General features: G+C 40.7%; 1 protein-coding gene and 1 pseudogene across 2 annotated transcripts in view; both read right to left on the reverse strand.

Annotated features, from left to right (window-relative positions):
• The window catches only part of PRKCQ (protein kinase C theta), a 139,824-nt gene that overhangs the window by 112,294 nt on the left and 4,506 nt on the right, over nt 1-23,024 (reverse strand). The gene's annotated exons all lie outside the window — the stretch shown is intronic.
• On the reverse strand, nt 8,406-9,729 carry LOC307103293 (nuclear prelamin A recognition factor-like; annotated as a pseudogene). The gene has a single exon. The product of its transcript is annotated as a nuclear prelamin A recognition factor-like (transcript).

Genomic DNA, 23,024 nt, shown 5'->3' on the forward strand with positions numbered 1-23,024 from the left:
ATTTTTATTTTATTGTTAGGTGCAGGACTAATGGAAAAATCTGAGTCACTTTTGCACCCCACCCTGTCCCTGCCCCTGCCCAGGGGCCTAGCCTGGTATATTTGTCTCCAAAGCACTGTTGCCTAATTGCTAAGCCATTCTGTTCTTTGGGATGGCCCTGTGTAACTCTTACAGATGAGATCCTGGCAAGAAAAGGAAGGGTATGATATTTGTTTGTAAAATATTATGTTTTGCCCTTTCTTTATTTTTAGACAAACTCTCAACTCTGTAAGATCTACAAATTGCTTTCTGGGTTTGTTATGACATAAATAAAGCATTCCTTTGTTTTCCAATCAATTATGGGCTTGGCCTCCCTGAGATATGTAGCATATGTTTCTGAAACATTCCTATTTTTTTAAGGAATATGACACATTTACTTTCAGCAGATTGGGAAAGCTATATTATTTTCAATGCCTGATATACACAAACTTGCACCAGTTTAATTTTTCCTAAGCGATAATAAAACAAATAGACTTGACATTATTTTCTACATAATAAACTTAAGCACATTGTTTTCTCAATTTATATAGGCAAGATTCATTTAGTAGAATGTAGGATTTCAAAAAGTTGACTTTTCTCACTGAGCATACTTCTACTACATTCTTTCATATTAAAGAAAAGAGAACTTCTCAAGGCAAACAATTTATGTATTAAATTACCACCTTTTGAGGAGCTCTAGAGAGAGAGGTTTGGGGAAAACAATGTTTCAAGAATCAAAGAGAGTGTGAAGTAAATTTTTTCACAGAAATTTTAACCAGTGGAGAAAACCAATCTGATAGAAGTTAAACTCTGTCACAGAGTCATTTTTGAGTTTAATTCCTGCTGCTTTACATCCATTCTGGAAAGTTCATGAATGGCTTTATGTTTCCACTAAAATCAACATCACTCAAGGCTCTTCATCAGATTTTGCTCTCTGAGGACCCAGTCACACTGTCAGCTGAAGTAGCAACTTGTCCATTTTAATAATGCAGTGCCCATGGGAGGAGTGGGACTATTATTAAATCCAGTGATCACCTTACATTAATTTAGGCCAAAGGATGATTACAAATTAAGATAAATAAAACTGGGACTTTGCTTGTGGTTTGGTTCAGTCAGTCTGTCCTCAGTATCTGAATTTATCAGATAGCTGTTCAATCTTCTCTCTTACCCAGTTGCATAGTGGGTTATATTAACTTTGTTTTCCTGAGTGGCAGGGGTCTGAAATTTTATTATTTTATTTTAGTAAATTCTCACCTGAAGATATTTTTCCATTGATTTTTAGAGAGAGTGGAAGGGAGAGAGAGACACAGAAAGAGAGAAACATTGAAGTGAGAGAGACACATCTATTGGTTGCCTTCGCACACGCCCCTACCAGGACCAGGGATTGAGCCTGCAACCGAGGTACATACCCTTGACCAGAATCACACCTGGCCCCTTCAGTCCACAAGCCAACGCTCTTTCCACTGGCTAGGGCAGAGGGTCTGCTATTTCCCCCCTTACATTATTCATCAATGGGGGAAGGGAGTATCGGGAACTCTGAAACAAATGACTGCTTTTATAATGCTTGGACCCTGGGAGGGATCTTTAATTTACTAAATAAAGAGATACTTTCCTATTCAATTTAACATAATAATTACTGCATACTCACTAATATGTGAATCAGGAACTAGGGAAATGAGAAAGGAATATTTCTTTCACCTGGTCCTCATGAAATTTAGGATTTAGACAGGAAAGCGAAGGAAACTGAATTAGTATCTATCATGGCATCATTTTTCATGGCCTCCTTAAGTCTTCACAGCAGCCTTTGAAGAATGGGTTACTCATCCCATTTTATGGAAGAGGGAACTGAGGTCTAAAAGGTTAAAGTAGAGTAGTATCTAGCCCCAAAAGGAACAACATTCTGACACATGCTATAACATGGATGAACCATGAGGACATATGCTGAGTGAAATAAGCCAGTCATGTCCTGGCCGGTGTTGCTCAGTTGGTTGGGCATTGTTCCGTGTACCCAAAGGTAGCTGGTCAATTCCAGGTCAGGGCACATGCCAGGGTTTTGGGCTCAATCTCCATTAGGGGACGTGCAGGAGGCAGCCAACCAATGTTTCTCTCCCTCATTGGTGTTTTTCTCTCTCCCTCTCCCTTCCTTTCCCTATCAAATCAATTAAAAATTTTTTCAAAATAAGAAATAAGCTGTCACAAAAGGACAAATACCATATGATTCCACTTATATGAGGCTCCTAGAATACTCAAATCCATAGAGACAGAAAGTAGAATACATAGTTGTTACCAAGGGTTGGGGAAAGGGGAGTTATTATTTAGTGGGCGCAGAGATTCTGTTTGGGAAGATGAAAAAGTTCTGGAGATGGATGGTCGTGATCGTAGCACAACAATGTGGATGTATTTAATGCCACTGCACTGTACACTAAAAAATGGCTAAAATGGTCAATTTTATGCTATGTATATTTTACCACAGTTTGAAAAAGGGTTAAGATAAATTGTCCAAGGACTCATAGTAAGTGGAGTGATGAATTGAGCTCAGAGGTATCTAACATCAAATACCAAATGCTGTTGTACAAGTCCTGATGCTTATTATTTTTGTTACCTGCTATCTGTTTTTACGTATCATTAATAGTAAACCCATTAAAACAAAAGGATGGTAAAATGGAGTGGCAGTGTGAGCAAGGGGTAGCAGTGTGAGCAAGGCAGGGGAGTAAGGACTGCCTCACTTGCTCTCCATCCCCCATGGGGTAGATGTGCCTCTTCAGATAAAGCAAGATGGGGCTGTTGAGAGGAAATAGGGGGCTTGGTGCAAGGAATCTAAGTAAAGCATAGGGAAGCCAGAGGTTACACTAGCTCTGAAAAGACATTCTATTTCATTCTTATCACATTCAGCTCAGCTACATCTTAAAGATCTTACTGATCCATCCATTTATTTGTTTATTCATTCATTCACTCACACTTCTTGTGTGCCAGCTATATGCAAAGCTTACTTATAGGCATGCGAAAACAACTGTTATTGATCCTACCTTCCAAAGGCCTAAATTCCATTTAGGGTGATCAAATAACTTTGAAAAATTAAGAAGCAATACATAGGACTAATGTGTATGAACAATAGGTTGTATGAAAATAATTGTACCGGGTCCTCAAGGCAAAAGGGATCCAAGTGGCTTAGGGTGGTTCCTGGCTGTATCAGGGAGAAAGCAGAGCTTAGTGAGCATCCTCCAGTGGGAGTCATCAGAATTCCTGTGGGTAGGACTTAGGTAGGTGAGAGGGAATTGAAGGCATTCTGGAAGGGCAGAATGCTCAGTATGAGCCAATGTCAAAGACTGGACTGAAGCAGGAAGTCTGAGCAGGAGTTGCAACTAGATAAGTCAGATATAGTTAACTTATTATTTTTATGATAACTGGAGTGAAAGCAAGGAACCTGAAAATCTCTAGCTCAGAAAAAAACATCTTGTTAAAGCTATTAGATTTTATTTTTTTTAATTGTGGTTAAAAAAAAAAACACAAAAAAAACCCCACCATAAAACTTATCCTCTTAACCATTTTTAAATGTGGAGTTCTGTAGTGTTAGGTATAGTCCACATTATTGGGCAACAGTTCTTCAACTTTTCACTAAGCAAAACTGAAACTCTATACTCATTAAACAATTCCCTATTTTTTGCCTTCCTGTAGTCCCTGGTGGCCACCATTTTGTTTTCTGTTTCTATGAATTTGACTACTTTGATATCTCATGTAAATGAGATCAACTCGTATTTATTTATTTATTTATTTAGTGTGTATGACTGGCTTATTTCACTTATCATAGCATATGTCAGAATTTATTTCCTTTTGAAGGATGAATAATATTCCATTAATTGGTTATACCACATTTTGTTTATCCATTCATCTATCAATGGATATTTGGGTTGTTCCCACCTATTGGCTATTGGTAATAATGCTGCTATGAATATAGGTATGCAAATATCTCTTTGAGACAGTTTTCTTTCTTTTTTATTGAATTTATTGGGATTACATTTGTCAATAAAATTATATAGGTTTAAAGTGTACCATTCTACCATACATTATCTGCACATTGCCTTGTGCAATCATTATCCAAAGTCTAGTCTCCTTCTGTTACAATTTATCCCGTTTACCCTCTTCTATCTGACTCTCACTTTCCCTTCCCTCTGGTAATCACCATACTGTTGTGAGACTTTTTTTTTTTCAATTCTTTTTGATGTATACCCACTAGTGGGATCATACTATAATTCTATTTTTAATTTTCTTTTGAGGAATTTCCATATTATTTTCCATAGTTGCTATACCATTTTACATTCCCAACAATAGTTCAAAAGGGTTCCAATTTCTTCTATCCTCACCAAAAGTTATTTTGTTTTTTCATAGTAGCCATTTTAATGGATATGAGGTCATATCTCATGTGGTATTAATTTGCATTTTTCTAATGCTTAGTGATGTTGAACACCATTTCATATATTTTTTGGCATCTGTATATCATCTTTGGAGACATGTTTATTTAAGTCCTTTGATCACCTTTTAAATTGTTTTTATTTTGTTTTATTGTTGAGTTATATATAGATATTAGTTTTACAAATTAAATTGTATTAAAAACACTTCAGGTGTACAAAAATATAAAAAATAACTTAATAGACACCTTTATACCAATAGTCCAACCTAAAAAAAGAACACATTACCAATATATTTGAATTTGCCAATGTCCTCCTACTGATTTTATTTCCTTTCATATACCCAGTACCCACCAACAGAATTACTATCCAGACTTTGAAGTTTATTATTCCCACCACTTTTATACATGAAATATGTATATATATAAAACATATATATACATGAAATATGAAATATATACACTGAATGGCCAGATTATTATGATCTCTGAACACATAATAATCTGGCCACTCAGTGTATATCCTATATAATAAAAGGCTAATATGCAAATTGTCCCATCGACCAGGAATTCGACCAGCAGGCAGGCTGGCCAATCGCCCATGTCCCCTCCCCCTGGCCAGGCTGGCCGTATCCCACCCATGCACGAATTCATGCACCGGGCCTCTAATACACACACACACACACACACACACACACACACACACACACACACTGAGTGGCCAGATTATTATGCGTTCAGAGATTCTTTTCAAAGCAAAAGAATTAATGAGAAAGTGTCTTTTTATTTTTTATTTTTTACACTTTTGCAAATCTCTTTAATGTCTGGCCTAACAGAAGACAGCTGGCTTCTCATTATCTATGTCTGCACTCAGTCTGTTGCTCCTAATATGCGGTCTCTGTAAAACTCCACAGTACAGAATGAGAGTGAAAGGTCAAGATGGACTGAGTAGTACTATCAAATTAGTTTTAACCTGAGTCCTGAGGATCTCCAGGGTTCCCTGGACCCCACTTTGAGAACTGCTCCTTAGTAGTCCATTGAAATAAATATATTATAGTTTAAAAAATATCTATTCTTCTGTTGTTCTTATTTTTTTCTTTTATAAACCATGCTGTTTGAACATTCTTGTAGAGTTTTTTAGAATAGGTGCACAGTAGTTTTGGTGTATACATGTCTTCACTTTCATACTCATTGCCAAATTGCTCTCTAAAATTTAAGATCTGTAAAAGCACCAATAAATAGTTTTTGAGCACCTAAAATTTCAATGAAGATTATCTCTGGGAGGCAGGAAATGTGATTATAATTTTTAAAACAGAACTATAATTAACAGTGTGAAGTTGCATCTTGTGTGGAGAAAGGTCTCCCAAACAAAAATGTGCTGATTAGCCATGGCGATGGCAAAAACAGAGTCCCAGAGACAGACTCTGGCAGAGCTCCTTCAAGTATTTCTAGGGAAAAACACACCCATCTCCCTCCCCATCCTCTTAAATGCCAGTTCAACCAGCTATCTGCTGAATTCAGCTGAGTGACCTTAAGTAGTTACTTCACTTACAGTGCACTTATCTGTAAAATGTTAATATCTCATGATTGTATGGATTAAAACACACTATTTTCAAAGATATAGTCTTGCCCTGGCTGGGTAGCTCAGTTGGTTAGAGCATCATTTGGATACACCAAGGTTGCAGGTTCGATCCCAGGTCAGAGCACATAAAAGAATCAACCAAAGAATGCATAAATAAATGGAACAACAAATTGATGTTTCTCTCTCTCTCTCTCAAAAAAAAAAAAAAAAAAAAAAAAAAGGTATAGTCTCTTTAGGACACAGGACTCACCCAAAAAGCAACAAAGCTCAGTGGATGCTAAAATCCACACTGATTTCTGAAGGAATTACAATTCTGAAGACAGAAAACTCTGTAGCAGTTGCTTTAGGAGCAAAATGGGGCTCAGAGCTGGGAATCAATGAGCGGGCACTGGAATTGGATAAGGGGGATAAGGTTGGGGAAGAAAAACAGTATGAAAAATAGTCCCCTATTTTGATAGCTTGGTCAGCAGCATGTAGAATGGCAGTAGCTAGCTAGCTTCAGGGTCCCAGAAAATACTGTGCCTGTTGACATTTGTATTAAGAGCTCTCCATTTAGATGGCACCTGGTAAGGCCACATTCACTATATATTGCTCTAAGAAGAGGCAAACATCTCACTCATCTCTATGGCAGGAATTCTGTCCACTCTTTCCCCAGAAAATGAAAATGGAAGTTATATTTAAAAAATTATTGTAATATCAGATATCTCTTCCAATAAGTCTCTTTTTATAACTTACATTTATTGGGAAAAAATTACTTCTATTCAAAATAACTGAGTCCAATCCTATGATGACTCATTTGAATCTCCTCATGAGAAGTAAGGATTTGTTAGTGTCACCTTTAGTTGATATGAAAGCAGAGTGGTTATTTGTTTGCAGAGCTTAGTAGTAAAATCTTTCATATTTCTAAATGGTGCATATACAAGCCATTTTTAGGAATTTCTATTTCAGACAGTAGAAATTCAGATGAATAAAGTAGTTCTTTGGAACAGACTGTTAAACAAAAATATTTACTAACCTGTAATTCCGTGCTATCATTGGAGGGGGGAAAGACATCCATTGCTATATATATATCAATCAAAAGTATCAAAGTAGAATGTAAGGGGTTTCAAAGGCTGCCACTAATTTGAATTACTTTAAGGGTAATGCAATATACCAATTTTCTAATGTTATAGTGAGTTTTTATAAGTGGATATCATAAGGTGGATTGAAAAATAGGGTATGGCTAAGAATGACCTTTTCATCTATAGACCATTATAGTAAGAACTAGAGGCCCGGTGCATGAAATTCATGCACTGGGGGTGGTTCCCTCAGCCTGGCCTGCACACTCTCGCAGTCCAGGACCCATCGCTCCTTACTGCCCGCCTGCTCACTGCTCCTTACCACTCAGCTCACTGCTCCTTAGCTCTGCCATGAAGGCAGGAGAGGCTCCAGCCACTGCCACTGCGCTCAACAGGCATGAGTCCTATCTTTCTGTGTAGTTGTCTATGGGCCAACTGCTCTCTTCCTTCTCACTTAGGGCGAGCAGCATGTGAGGGCAGAGTGCACTGTCATGTAATGCAGAAGGCTGCCTGGAGCTGAGGGGAGTGGCCGGGCCAATGGGATGAGAGGTGGACACAGAGGACGCTATCTCACCCAATTGTGGGGTGGGCTGGCTGGCCTTCATCTGCCTGACCCCACCCAGGGAGGGACTGAGCACCGTGTCTGCCTCTCCATCCTTCCATCTGTGACCCATGTCACCCTTGCCAGGCCTCCCCAAAGTAAGTTCAGCTGTATCCCTGAATGTAAAAGGGCACAGGGGTGGGGGCTCCACTCCAGTGCCCCCTGATTCCCAGCGATAGGACCTGATCTCCGGATGGTGGCCACAGCTGCAGAACATAGATCTGTTTCAAGAAAAGTTGGGAATGCAGACTTTTGTATGAGCCCCTATTCCAAAAGGTGGCAGTTTATTCACATTGTGGCAAAGACACCTCAAGAGTAACACAAGTGGGTAAAGTCAGGGCCAAACCGGGCCATTTCCTCATCCAATCTCTCTGAGGCGCGTGGGTAGAACCAAGTCTCAGCTCTTGGCAGGACACTCCTGGGGTTTTTTTAAGCCTAAAGGACAGTAGTCTGTCTACATTCTTGTTTTTTGGGATTTTTTTCATCGTCGGATAAAAGGATACGTACATTGGGGCAATCCTCTTGAGATACAATATTCCAGTTGCACCCATGTGACGATGACTGTGCCCCGCAGAGGGAGGGAGCCGACAGGTGGGGAGCAGGGAATTCTGAAAACCAAAGTGATGACAGAGATGCTAAGCCTTTCTTTCACCTGAATGACACCCTCTTCAGGTGGCCTGCAGGTCAGGCGTCTGCTGGACCTTTACCATTTGATGCCCTGGAAGGCTGCCCTGGGCCTTGCTAGGCAGTGTGCAGGGCCACCTGGGCCCAGGGGGAGTCCCCCACCCATCCCAGCCACTCCTGGTACAGCTCCTGCACGTGGGCGCTGGTCTCCGGGGGCCACACCGGGATGGCAGCGTAGATGCCTTCCATCTGCCACAGCAGTGCCCTGTCTGCACGCCCATCATCCACCTGGGCCTGGCCCCTGCTGCTTAGGCATCCCTGGCGCAGGCCAGGACCTCTATAAAGTGGCAGGGGAACTTGCCCCTCTACAGCTCCAGGACCACTTCTGGATGTTGTGAAAGCCGTAAGCATCCTCAAAGCGTAGCAGAACCGCTCCGTCCCTTTTAAGGGTGACCTCCTGGAAGTCTTTGTTCCTCAGGGTGCAGTATGTGAGCACCCCCACGTTCTCATTGAACAGCTCCTTGGCCATGTGCCTGAAGATGTGTGCCAGGTACCCGTCAGAGCTGGCACCCTCCTGGAGCCTCACCTCCTTCTCTTTATGTCTCCAAACAGAGTGTCCACGGCGGCGTCATTCGAGACGAGGTCACTTTGCTCCATTACCTGGACAATTTCACCTGAAGTTAACACGCAGTCAGCACCCTGGGAACTATGTAAAGCTGTGGGAACATCTTCTCAAAGGGCCTCCAGTTTCTTGTCATAATACGGGGCCACAATGACATGGAAAATCTTGTCTGGGGACAGGGTCTGCCGTCTGGTGAAGTACTCCTTCACCAGAGAGCCCATGATCTGTTGGGGAGACTTGGCCATGCAGAGGTGGGGGTGATGGGGTGACCCAGCACACGCTCTGCATATCGGTCCCAGCCGGGGCAGGCGGAGGTCAGCATGGGTAGCCGGGGCTCTTCCTCACGGTGCTGGCAGTACCGACGCACAAATTCCTTCTGAGTCTCCAGGATGCTGAAGTCCGCAGCTATCTTCCTGTCAAAGACAGTGCGTCCCTGGGCTTTTGAGAAAGCCGCGGAGTCTTCTGGATGCATCAGTGACACTGAGGCTGAATTTAGCAGCAAAATAAGGCAGAGACTGAGGACACACGGACACTGCCATCACCTTGTGCTGTGAGGTATCCCATTTCTTATTAAGGTTCAGAACATGGAATAAGTCCTTAGTGTTCTGTTGAGAAACTTGGACTCCTTCCTCTGCGGTCACACAACTGTCACACGTCAGGCAGTCACTCAGAAATATCTTGGCATCGGCCAGCTTATGGAATTCTCCCTGCTCTCCGTTCTCCAGAGCTGGACTCCAGACATAGACAGCGGCATTCTCTTGGTCATCGGTTTTTGTATTTTTTACTGCATTCCTTCTGTGTGCAGTGATCACACTTCATCTGGAGCGGGGCGGGTGGGGGCCGGCTTGAGTGACCTGGAGGAAGCACGGGGAGAGCAGTCAGCCACTGCTCGTCGCCCCAGCACTGCTGGCGGTATCCGTTCTTCCTTGTGGAGTGTCTAGGGAGGGGAAGCGGCCTCAGTGCCCAAGGCCGAGTTCCAGGAGGCTGGCAGCGCTGCCGGGATCATGCTGGTCCTTTGGTTCCTGGCCTGTCCTCTGGATATTGTACCTGCAAGACTACTAAGGAAGCCAGTCCCCAGTTCCGCCCCGCCTCCGCCACCGATTGATTGGAGTCTGAGGGCTGGGAGGAGGGACCAAGAGGCCTGCCTTCCAGCTGCTCGCCAGTCTTGCCACACCACTCACTCTCTCTCCAGTTCCCTGTTAGCTGTTGGTCATCCCCTGATCAATGGGAGCCTGTGGGCGGGGGGGGGGGGGGGGGGGGGGGGGGGGAGGGGGGGAGCGGGGAGGGACCAAGTGATCTGTTTTCCACCCACTCACCACCCACTGCTGCCACAGATTCATTGGAGCCTGAGGGACCCGGTTTCCCCATTAGCCATCCCCTGATCAATGGAGCCTGGCCAGGGGATGGACCAGTTGTCCGTTCGGTCATTACAGACCCTGGCTCTTTTTATATATAGATTATTACCTTCTCATTATTCCCTTTGTTCTTACTTTATGGATCATGTTTTCAAAGCAACAAATGATATGGGGTATCTAAAAGGGCCAAATGTACCAATGATGCCATTTTTCATTTCTTTTCCTGAAGTTGTGGTTCTATCACCTTTCCTTCCACTTCCTCTGCCTTCTGGTGTCTGCTGCCCACCACCCTGCCAATCTTGCTCTCTCAGAAATCACTGATGATGCCAATTTCCAGATCCACTGGTTCATTTTTGATCTTCTTCCTTGATGGCTCCCCTTCTTCTCTCCTGCTGTCCTTCCACATCTTTGGTCACTCTTTAGTCTTTTAGTTCAGCTTTTTTAATCTAAATAAATATGGAATATGTCTAGGTTTTGATTTGACTCCTTTCTGGCCAATCTCATCCATACTGATAGCTTCAACGATCCTCTACTTAGTGATAACTTCAAAGAGTACACTTTTCTTGACTTATAGTTGCATTTCCATCAGTGCTATATTTTCAACTGCATATCAGACGTTTCTAAGTGGTATTCCACCAGCTCCTCAAGCACAACCAAAACAACTATGACTTCTACTTTTTCCTCAATGCCCATGCCTCTCTTCTTTTTCCTGTCTTGAACAATGGGATTGCCATCTACCGGGTCTTCCAAGCTACAAATATTGGAGTCAACTGAGAGTACTGCTTTATTTTCACCCCTTACATCCAATTATGCAAAAAGTCTTATGGATTTTATGTGGTTATTTCTTTTGTATTGATCTCTAATATTCAGTCTTTTGGTTTGAGAACTTCAGATATCTTCTCTAGATTATTACAATGAATACCTAATTAGTATAGTCCCCCTTGTCTTGAATGCTGCCTAGTTCTTCTCCACATTACACATAAGAGCTGTCTTTTCATATCTCTTCCATGTTGAAAACAAATGAAACCTTCTTTTTGCCTAAAGTAGAAAGTCTTCGTAATGGACAAACTTAAAAACTTTAAGGAAACTCAATTGTGGCTAAAGATATAGCTTAAACAAGGCATTTAAAAAAGTATTTTGGTTTCTTAAAATGTGTTCTTTTCAGTGGTCTTTAATTTGTTTAAAAGAACCTTAAGCAAAACAAATCTCCCCTCACACAACTATAAAGTTGAAAAACAGACATATAATGAAAAAAGAAACAGCTTTATAAACACATGGAGGAGAAATATGCAGAAACCCACAACTGATTTAAACTTGCAAAACCGCAGCTTTAGCTCAACTAAAGTAAAGATGACTTAGATAAAATACAACCAGAAAACTGAGATTAAAGATATGGGGTAAATAACTTCAGCTGATGGTTTAGCAAGCAAACCATCATGAAGGTGTAGGAAATTGCTTTGGACTAGGAAGCTGAAGGATTGACTCCACAGAGCCCCTGGCAACAATGTTCTTAGGGGAATCCCTGCCTGCTGAAATAGTGTCACCTACTGGACCATGTCCCATTCACTTGTGAGGATCTGGTCACCTTAATACAGGAGGAGAGATAAGACTTTTAGGTTGAAGTTGAATTTTTGAAGTTGATGTGGAAGAGTATTGGTGTTTATCAGGTTGTTTTAGAGCCAGAGTTAAATAGCAGATGCCAAGAGGCTTTCAGAGTGGTCTTGACTTTGCTACCAACCAGCTGTGATACCCTACACATCTCACTCACCTCCTATGAGCCCGGGATTCCTTCTACTCATGTCAACAACAGGCAATACAAAGTTAAGGATTTTTAAATAAAAGATATTGATCCTCATTACTAATAGGAATCATCATAGTAAATAGTCAGATTCCATATATTTATCAACATGTATTTACTGACCACCTACTAAGTGCCAGGTATGTACTAGCAAAGGAACATAGTGGCGATAAAGGAGCCATTGCTCTGGGCCTCATCCTCATGGAGGAATGGAGAAGACAAGGGTTATGCATTATTTGGGACCAGGAAAGGACAGAATATGCCTTTTCTCTATCACCCGGTAACTTGTCTGCATGCTCTTTTTTTTTTTTTTTTTGTAATCGTGATTTTGGGGTAGCGAGTACATATCAGATATTTTACCTCTTCTTCACTCTCCATAAAGAGAACATTTAGTAATGTAAGCACAGACTAGGTTCCAGAAATCTGTCTCTTCAGTTCTTCTCTTCCATTGCTGCTATTTTATAGCAGTTGCCATGATCTAAATTATCTTATTTATAATCTATTTACATCTTTATTGTCTTCATCCTCTGAAAGAAAGTAGGCTTCATGAGGGCCGGGACACTGACCCTCTTTTCTCCCTTGTACTTGCAATCTTCAGATCAATCACTGACCAATGATCAATGCCGTACTTGATCAATAAATATTTGTGTAATGAATCAATCCCAGCCTTTCCCTTTTCCATAAAACGTCCTATTTTCGGTAAGTTACTAATTAAGCCACTGTAACATGTGAAGGAAATCTTAGCAGTGCTTGCATTTTTAAGAGGATCTGTGTTCCTTAAACGTCTGGTTGGCAGAGTTTCTGGTACGGGAATAAAGTGAAGTAAGAACTTTCTGGCAGCATAATGGAGGGTATTTTGAGATCAGGCGGGAAATAGCATTCCAAAGGCGGTCACCCTTTGATTTGCTGGGAAGTCTACTCAAGAAAAGAGACTGCCTCTGTACTGCTCTGGTTTTTCACACCTTCATTCCTTCCTCTTTGGCTGAGTTCATACATCCTGTAAAGGTGCTGGCCATTGGGCAGCTGCCATCGGCGGTACACGAGGGACAGAAGGACAAGGTTACAATGGAAGTGTAGATGCTTTGTTTTTGCCCCTTAGTGAGTGCATCATGGATGTTCTGTGCCTTGGTGGTTATTATTATTTTCCTATTTATTATTTTTCAGGGCTAATATTTATATATTCAATAAATTGCTCAACCTCTGAAAATTGTCCATTTGCTCAAATGTGAAGCATCTATTGTATTTTGAATGTTATTTTGCAAACCAACCCAAAATAATAAAGACTTCTTGAGATTTTAAAAAATAATACTTTGGAAAATACTGGCAAAAGAAATGTTTTCTTGACTAAGAATATCTCTTTGAACTTTCTGGAATCGTGATTCAGAAACTTGTCAAATAATAACAATGAATAAATAATAGACATAAAAATGACCAGAAACTTAATGTGAACCTGGTTTGTGAGTCACAAATATAAAAACATATGGACTATTCTGCAACTTATAAAATTATATCAGATATATATATTTAAAAACAATATATCTCACAGTATAACAATATATTACTCTTATAATTTCCAGAACAACCTCATAAAGTTGAATTTTAAACTTCAAAGTTATTGCTAAAGAATGTTAATCGGGCTGCATTTCTCACTCATTTTTAATTAAACAAACTTTCTTCTTAGCAGCTCTTTGCAACTTACAACAGTCCCTGTGTCTGTGTGTGTGTGTGTGTGTGTAGTGTCCATATATGATGGAATTTTCCATTTCTAATCTGTTTAGTGTATTGTTAAACACGTGAAAAAACTGATGAAAAAAGAATAAAGATATAAGGGGAAAATCCAAGTAGGGTGCCATGAGAATTTGAGATTGGGATTAATAAAAGACCAGGAGAATAAATGAATAAATTAGGATTCTAAGATACATTTTTCACATTTATGAAAATGTATTTTTCCTATATAGTATTGTAGGTTTGAAGGATAGCTGGCAGGAATGAAACACAACACAATAAATCTAGTATCTGACTTTACTGGAAAGGAAAAATGCAGGCAGGGAAGAACTCGGAATCCAGGTAGATGTTCAAGGTTGAGGAAGAAAGGAGAACCAGGCACAGGAGTTTAGCCATCTGTGGGCCTCATCTATGTGCTGCTGCCTCCGTGGGAACTTGGGAGTGGCCAGGTCAGTGATGGGAGCCAAAGCAAAGCACTGGGCAGTCTCCTCCCTCACCATTTACTGGAGAAGCAGAAACTGCGAGAGTTCCATGCAGCTTTTTTTTTTTTGCCATTTTAAAACATCTCTCCAAACACCTGGAAGGATTTGCAAGCTGTGTGGGGTACAGAGATCCATCCTCTAGGGCCAGTGGCAAATGCCTGGGAAGGATCTAGAAAAGTAGTATAGGTCTAAGCAGGGCTCCTGGCGTGACGTATTTTCTCTGAACCTGAGTATTTTCTCTGTTACTAAAATGCGTAATGTATTACATAGCAAAACAAGGAAATGTGCCCAAACAGTAATTGAGATATAAAGAGGGAAGGAAGTGTCAAAACTCACTTCTTAGAATTACTACCAATGTCAGGTAGTATTAAAAAAAAAGTCAGTAGATACAGTATACTGTGAATTTCAGACTTAGGAGAGTGTTAAGAACATGGGCTACAGCATCACGCTGCTGGTGCTCAAACCCCAGCCCTGTCATTTTGTTTAGTAACTCTGTGCCTTTGAACAAGCTACTCTACCTCATCTGTAAAATCAGGACAATAAGAGGATCTACCTGAAATGAGTTAATGGATGTAAAGTGATCAGAGTAGCACCTGGTATACAGAAAAAAGCCCAGTATCAGCTATAACAATTAGTACTTAGTTTATATACTCAGTAGAGTCAAAAGAATGATGGTCACGTCCTTCCACTATTTAGCAGGAAAACTATTTCCTCACGACGAATACTTCCTTTACAGTGCATGGTGAAAAGAAGGCTACAGGTTCTTTTAAGGTGGGTGCTCCCTGTTGGTGTCCAGCTACCACCCCTCCTCTCCCCAGTCGCACCATTTGCCCTGTCCCTTGTCACCATAGTCAAGAGCATCACAGTCAGTTTCACTTTCATGTTATTCAGTCAATTTGGGTCAGGAGTAAAGATAGCCAGCTAAGTGAAATAAGCAACATCTCGGATTTGGGAGTGACAGTGACTTGGCATTTTCCTGTAGCATCAGGTTCCCTGCACTTTGCCCAGCTCCTCTCCTACCCTCCTCGGTTGGGCAGTCTGTCACCTGGTGAGAGCCGCTTGGTGTCTGGAAGAGGGAGGGTCTGTCTTGTTTGGATTCTGGGTGTCCCTCCTTGTAATTTCCAGTCAGGGGTGCCCTGAGGGTGTGCTTTTCCTGTATCTCTGTGGCTGGGTCTGATGTGAGGCAGTCATTTCTTCTCACTGATTCTTTTTCCTTAACCACGACACACACTTTCTCTCTCATCTAATTGAATTTTCTGTTTGACTTACTGTGCTGGTTTCTTGTTGTTCGTTAATCTAGTGCATCTTTTTCTGCACTTTTGCAATTTTGCACCCACAATGTTGGTTCCCTCACACAACTCACTCTCCTGAGCTCTGACCCTTCTCTTCTTCACACCTGCCTTCTTCCTTCCCCTAGGCACTCCACCACTCTGTCATCTGCCTGTACTAAGCTGACATTTAAGAAACATTTATGGGCACTATGTGGGGGACTCTGTGGGGAAGGGCAGACTGGAGAGAAAGGGGCACAGATCCCTGCCCTGGAGGAACTCCTGATGCAGTTGGGATGAGAAGAGGGGTGTTATCACTACTGAGACAGTTTTCCCCAGGATGCCCTTTGGGGGTTGGAGGAGTGGGCTTCACAGAGGAGGTGATGTCTGAGGGCTCAGCAAAGTGGGGACAAGAAGAGGTGGACCTCAAGCCTGAGGTCCCACATAGAGCTGTGCTAACCAGGAGGAGATAAGAACTACAGGTGCTCAGGACCTCCAGAGATGGGAGGCTGGAGAGGCAGTCAGGGGACCAGCTGCGAAGTGCCCAGCAAGCCATGTGAGGGGCTGGATTTCATTTTGCAGTGGATGGAGAAAACAAAGAGTTCTCAAAGTAGGGAGTGATGGTCAGATTTTTGTTTTAGACAGAACCTTCTGTCAGCAGAGTGAAGAGTTGGTGAGAAGAGTGAGACTAGAGGCTCCATCTCAGAAAATAAACTTGAGATTGCCTTTATGACCTATTATCATATCAACAGCTTACATATTTGTGCTAGACCATGTTTCCAAAGATGGCTGTCACAGCATCCACACTTCCTCTCTTCCTACTCTTCTGCAATACCACTGGGCCGCTCCCCATTGAAGGGTTCCATCTACTGCCCTCCTCACGAGCTTAGCATGTTTTGACCAGCAGAACATGATAGAAGTGCTGCTCTGTGACTTCCTCGTTTAGGCCTTAGAGATCTGAGTTTTTGCCTTTTTGTGTTTGGAACACTCACTTTTTGGATCTAGTGATCACCATGAAAAGAAGCCCAAGGTATAGAGAGAAAGAGGGGACATGAGGTGGTCCTAGTGTTCTAGCCATACCCACCAAGCAACAGGCTAGTGTATGTGAGTGATCCCATCTCAGATCTGACTGCTACCTCATGAGAGACCCCAGGTGACATCATGAGAAGCAGAGTCAGCCCAAATTCCTGATCCTTAAAATGGTGTCACTTTAAGCCACTAAACTTTGGGGCAGTTTACGGTGATTCATATGCAAAGCAATACTCTGGGTCAAATAAATGCATGTCAAATAAATAATAAACTGCAGCCTTGACAATTTCAGGGCAATAGCATTGCTCTACTGCCAATATGTGCCAAGGTGTACTTCATCCTTGATTACTTATTAGCAAATCTCATTTTGAGCGTATGTCATACTTCACTAATTAGCGCTTAAGTTTTTTTTAAAAAAGGGGTTCTCAGAAAATGTAATCCTCTGATTCTGTCTTGCAAAAGGCTAAAAAAATGTGGTTGTGTGGATTAAAATTCCCCAGAGTTCAGACTGAACTTTCCTGTTGGTAGTTTTAAGACAAATATCCAAACAAATACATGTTTCACTCTTTGGAGCTGCAGAATGTTTGCTGGTTCTCCATAATTGGCTGTCTTTGCTGTATAGCTGTGTCTCAAGATAGAACAGTACTTCAATCAGTAGTGTGATCTCTCTCGAGGTCTAGCTTTTTACATCCAGAGGTCTAGGTTATTTTTCCATGAGAAAATACCTACAATATTTTTCAAGAGAAAATTGAGTTTTGCATACTTAAATAAACATATGTTCTCTCTGTTCCGAATACTTGTAATCTTTCTGTGAAGAGAAGGGACTCTCCTTCCTTTCATTTCTTTTGAAATAAATAACATTCAAATATGTGTTAGCATTTCTTTCTACCAGCTCCACCTATGGGAAACTGTTAACAGATGAGTTTTGCTTCATTAATTTCTAAAAAATATGTGTTAATTTATGTTTAGCAACATTGGCAATTTTTTTTGGTCAAGTATGTTGTATTTATTTGATTTTAACAAGTAACAAAAAGCATTTTCCTACTGCTCATATGCCTTACTAAAGTGCCTTTAGTCACAGATCTCAAGTGTACTATAAATATTAACAAACCTCAATGCACAGGAACTAGGAAAGAGTCCCAGTAGAAAAATCCTTCTTTTTATTGGAATGGAGGAAAGGTTACAGAACCTTGTTCTGTGTCTTTGGCAAATACTTAAGATGCCTCTGCTTCAGAACATTGAATTATGCAAGTTATATCTGATTGGATTATTTCATCAACATTAAGAGGATTTCATCAAACTCTAGGATGAGCTCAGTTGTATGTAAGGGGTAGAGTAATTCAAGTTCCTCTTAAGAAAGAGTTTATTTATGGCTACTGTTACTATCACCCCTTTTGTACAACCTGAATATTTCCTGGAAAATGAATACATGCCAATTTAGTTTTCTTTTTGAATGACTAACGAAAAAGAATTGAAAGAGTCCCAACCCTAGAGGAGAGAAGATCCCATCTGGCTATTATTCATCATTATCTTATCTTCCACAAACAAAGTTCACTGAGGAAATCAAGTTACTCTTTTGGGAGAACCAGCATTTTGATAAAACTTGGTTGTTATAACATTCCTGTGTTACCACCACCAACAACACAGTAGAGGAAAAATACTATGTTATTATCATATGAAATTTTGTTTTTGCAAAATCAAGACAATGTAGTTCAAGCATGTGAAACTTGCAGCCTGCGGGCCACATGTGGCTCATAACAAATATTTTTGTGGCCCAGCCAATAAAACAGTATGTAAGAAACGTTTTAATAAACATTTCGTAACTTAATTTTTACAATATCCTGTTATACATAATTATGAATAACAAACTACAACGTTCGCTAATGACTGATTACTATAATGGTGCTGCATTCATTTCCCTTATGTGTCTTACATGCAGGTGCACCATTTCTCTCCACTAATACTAGCAGCGAATATTTTAGCAGCCGATTGCCACGTCATTAGTCTTGGACTGACTTGTTTGGTGCATGCAACAGGAATTACTTCACTTTCGGAGAACAAGAAAAATAGGTTTACTTGCATTATGCTTATTAATTTGTGCAGTTATTCAGTGTCTGGTAAGTTAATGTTCAAGCAAAAATATTAATTTTTGTTAAAATGTTCTATTATCTTCTGTTAACAATTACTCATTTATTTCAGCCCTTTGTATTCAGCATGTCTCTATCAAAATAAACCTACGTTTCTATGAAAATTGAAGCTTTTGTTTTTTTGCATCCCTCATAAATTTAAACCTTGTTTATTTGGCCCATGTTAGCCTTTGGGTCTGACATGCTTGATGTAGTTGAATGACTTCAGTAATTGGGTGACTGCACTTCAGGTTATTGCTGAAAGGATACCCATTCCACTACTGATTATATTCTCTAATCTATATGGGCTATTCACCAATACTTATGAAGGTGCTATTGTCTGGAATCCTTAAAATTTATCCAGTACTGTACCACCCCAGGTACCCAGGAACATGTGGATACCAAAAGACTATCTGAGAAACAGCTACAAAATGATAGGACCAGGAGGAGTCCGAGAGACCCCCTCATCCAACTCACTCATGCTATGGTCAATATGGCAAAAGTGGAATAAGAACCTTGGTCTCCTGGCTCCCACTTCTGTGACCTCTCTTCCTGCCATCACTGTTGGATGGCTCTGCAAGACTGGCAGGGCCATCGAAGAGCAGGCCTAAAGCAGGGGAATGATGCCTCAAGATCTATAGCCTTTCTCCAGTCCCTTCTGCTGAAAGGTACTATCTATTTTGCATTCTCAATTCCCTTGTGTGCCAACTCCCATAGTTCCCTGTTTACTGTAGGGAAATTGGAGAGCAGTGAGGTGGAGAAACTGGCACCTTAGAACCTGGAAGCAGTGGGTGATACAGTATAGATACTGGCTTATCCGAAGTCAACACACCAAAGGGTAACTGTGTACATGGCCCTATAAACCACTCTCAGTCAGACCCCTAAAATTCACCTTGAGGATGTGGACAAACATTGGAGTGCTTAGGGCTCTTAATACTAATTATAGGGTTTGACAAATGTACATCATACTCAGAATCATTCACGCTGGTAAATGGAGGAAAATCAAATATTTCCCTTCACTCTGAGAGGCTTCATGAGCTTCCTCAAGTCTGCAGTCTGAGCTCTGTGCCAAGAGTTAAAGAAAAGGAAGGAAATAGGAAACTTGGCACATGTCCTTAGGCTAGCTTACTCAGGAGATAATAATTGAATAAAATATCATTACTGAGCTTCAGTCATGAGCTGAATAGAAACCTCAAGTCCTTAGAAATTTAAAAACATAAGAGGGAGGGTAAACACATGACAAACTACATGGAAAAGGTATAACACAAAAAGACACTTTTCCCCCTAATTGCTAAAAGGGACCCTGGTTGAGAAGAGCTTTTCATGAACAAAGGGAGAAATACACTTAGGATGTCATTACTGCAAAGATACAACACTTAGGGGCCACCTGAGTTTCTTATTTGCTAAAGGAAAACAAGATACCTTGGATGGAGAACCCAGTAAGGGTAGGAATGCAGAGGATGCAAGAAGTATCTCCCTTATTTGCAGGCAAAAGTGAGCATAACTACCCGAGCATATGCTGACACTCCCGGGGAGGGAAGTATCAGTGGAACTCACAGTTCATTTCCCCTGAAACACAAAGCCATTCATGAAGTAAAGTGCACTCTGAAAACTCTGAAATCCCACAAGGGTTATGTGAGCTTTTGTGGTACAAGCCAGATATCCAAGCTCCCATTTTAACATCATTTTAGCTCTGGCTTTCTTGTTAGGAACGCGTACTGGTATCCATTTTATTTGATTATTGCTGGTATTTATTTTTAATCTCATTTAAAAGATTGTGTTTTTTCCCCTTTGGTTTCATATTTTTTTGTTATTCTATCTTCAAGTGAATCTCCTAAATAATTCATTACTCTTTATTTTTAAAACATTTTTCTTTAAATGCTTTCAATTATTTTATCTTTGGCATTCTTTTATCACTCAAATTCTTGAATCTAGTCTTTTACTTTTTACCTTTCCTACTCTTCCTGCTTTAATGACTTTTAAGATAATTATGGCTTTGTTTTGAAGAATCCTTGAAGTCTTTTGTCATTTCACTAAAAATCTCTTACCTCTTTTAATATCTAATATTTACTTTTTATTAAAATAATTAATTTTAATAAAATTATAGAATTAATTTCTCAGTATATCTACATTTAATGTCTACCTTTTACCTCATTAGTTTGCTTGTGGGATATTTCATCTATATATTACCTTTTATTTCCTGATCATTCGTAGGTTGGTCTTTTTTCTTTTATTACTGGAATTATAATAGTCAGCAAAATAAAAAACTGAGAATGAAAGAGGGAGAAAATCACATCATAGGCAGGGGGAGATGAAGTTTTTCCCTTGTAGCAAGTTGTCTCTTAGCATTTAAAAATGTTTCCCATTTTCTTCAACTTTGACTTCCTAGTAGAATTTTTCTAGATAATTCTAGAGAACCACAGGCAAAAACTGCCCAAGATGATAACGATTCTACTTGTATGAACATTTAAATGACTAGATTGGGGTTCTTTTCTCCTACTGCACACAGTTCCTTAAAAATTACAGGTTGTAAAATTCATGGTTTATTTATTTATTCCACTAATATTTATTGAACACCTAATATATGTCAGATATGGTGATAGAGGCTAGGGATTCAACAGATAATAAGGAAGAATGTGGCTTCTACCCCCAAGGAATTTATAATGTTCTGGGGAAGTAAAAAAGTAAACAAACAATGGCAATATATTCTAAGTGTAGTGGTAGCTAACAGTTATTGATTGATTACTGTATGCCACACATGGTGCTAAGTACTTTATATAGATGATCTCATATGTACTTTAAGGACATGTGGGAGGAGATAAATTCCTAATTTGGAGGATCAGGAAAAGATTTCCAGAGGATGACATGTAAGGTTGGGACTGAAGATATGTAGAACTAGCCAAAGGAAAGAAAGGTTTAGAGGTTGGGCAGAAAGTTGATGAGGCAGGGGATCCATGGGACTGTTAAGGAGCCCAAAGAGGCTGGACTTGGAGGAGCGTGATGTGTGTGAGGCTGAAGAGGACAGGGGAATGTAGATCAGCTAGCACCTTCCACTTCATGTCACAGAGTCTGAGTTTCATTCCAAGGGCATTGGGTAGCCACTGGAGAACTTAGAACAAAGGAATGACACACTAAGGTCTGGGATCCAGAAAGATCCTTTCCGCTGTGGCGTGGAGAATAATCCATAGTAACAGAGACCAGTTAGGAGGTTCTGGCAATAATCTAGAATAAAACTAGTGGTGGCCTCTAATCAGAGCAGAGGCAGAAAGGGTGGATGGAATAGGGAGATATTCAGGGGGTGGAACTAAAAGAACTTGGTTTGGGGTAAGCCTGGAGGTGAGACATCAGGCAAAAACATTTAGATTTCTGGTTAATACAAGAACAGATGATGCCAAGGCAGGGATGGGAAAGAACGAGAGGGAAAATTTATGGAAAGAGGAAAGAGAAAGATAATACACTCAGTTTGGGACGTTGTGATGCTGGATGTGCCTATCAGCTATCTGTGGAAGAGGATCAGTAAGACTTTGCATAGGTAATGGTTGGTTGGTGGTCAACGAGGAGATGGCTCTTGAGGGCAATGAGAAATGAGGTTGCTTATGGCATGAGAAAATTGAGGAATATTAATCTTCCAAGGGACAGAAAGCAGAGGAAGAGCTTGCAAAGGAAGCAAGGCAAAGTGCTGAGAGTGCAGGGTTGGTGGCAACAAGAGAAGGTCTGAAATACTGCTATAGGAAGCAAAAGAGGGCTGACCAGGGAAAGTCCGAGGGCCTGGCTGGAGTTGGAAATTATGGAGTTATATCATCGTGAATTGGCATAGTTCCTTTTTTTCCCCCACAGAGAACTCATCAACCTCTGTATACACACTGGAAAAAGTAGGCAGTTGGATTAAGCTCTGATCCCAGGGACCCCAGCTTTAAAAAGGAAAGCACATCATCTCATATGGTACCACCAATGCTTGTCTTCTCCTAGCAACAAGGAGAAAGCTTTGGGAGAGGAAAGAGAGGCCATTTTCATCTTTGTCAACTTCTGGTTGAATCATGCCTAGTCTGTATCATCAGTACTATTTCTCCTTTAACAATCACTTCTAAATCATGTATGTAGGGGCTACCCTATCTAGAGGGACCTTTTTTTTCTTTCTTTTTTTACCTTTTAGGAGCCCTCTTATCCATGGTTTCCCTAGTCCTTCAGGGAATGCTTGGGTAGTAATTACAATGATTCTGCACTACAGAAAGGTATATAAGCACAAGGTAAGATAGGAAAAGCAATGAATTCAGGAGTACCATAAGCCCAGAGACTCCTGACATCAGGCATCAAATAACTTGGTAAAGAAC

Source organism: Cnephaeus nilssonii, assembly GCF_951640355.1.
Source record: "Cnephaeus nilssonii genome assembly, chromosome: 1".
Classification (NCBI taxonomy): domain Eukaryota; kingdom Metazoa; phylum Chordata; class Mammalia; order Chiroptera; family Vespertilionidae; genus Cnephaeus; species Cnephaeus nilssonii.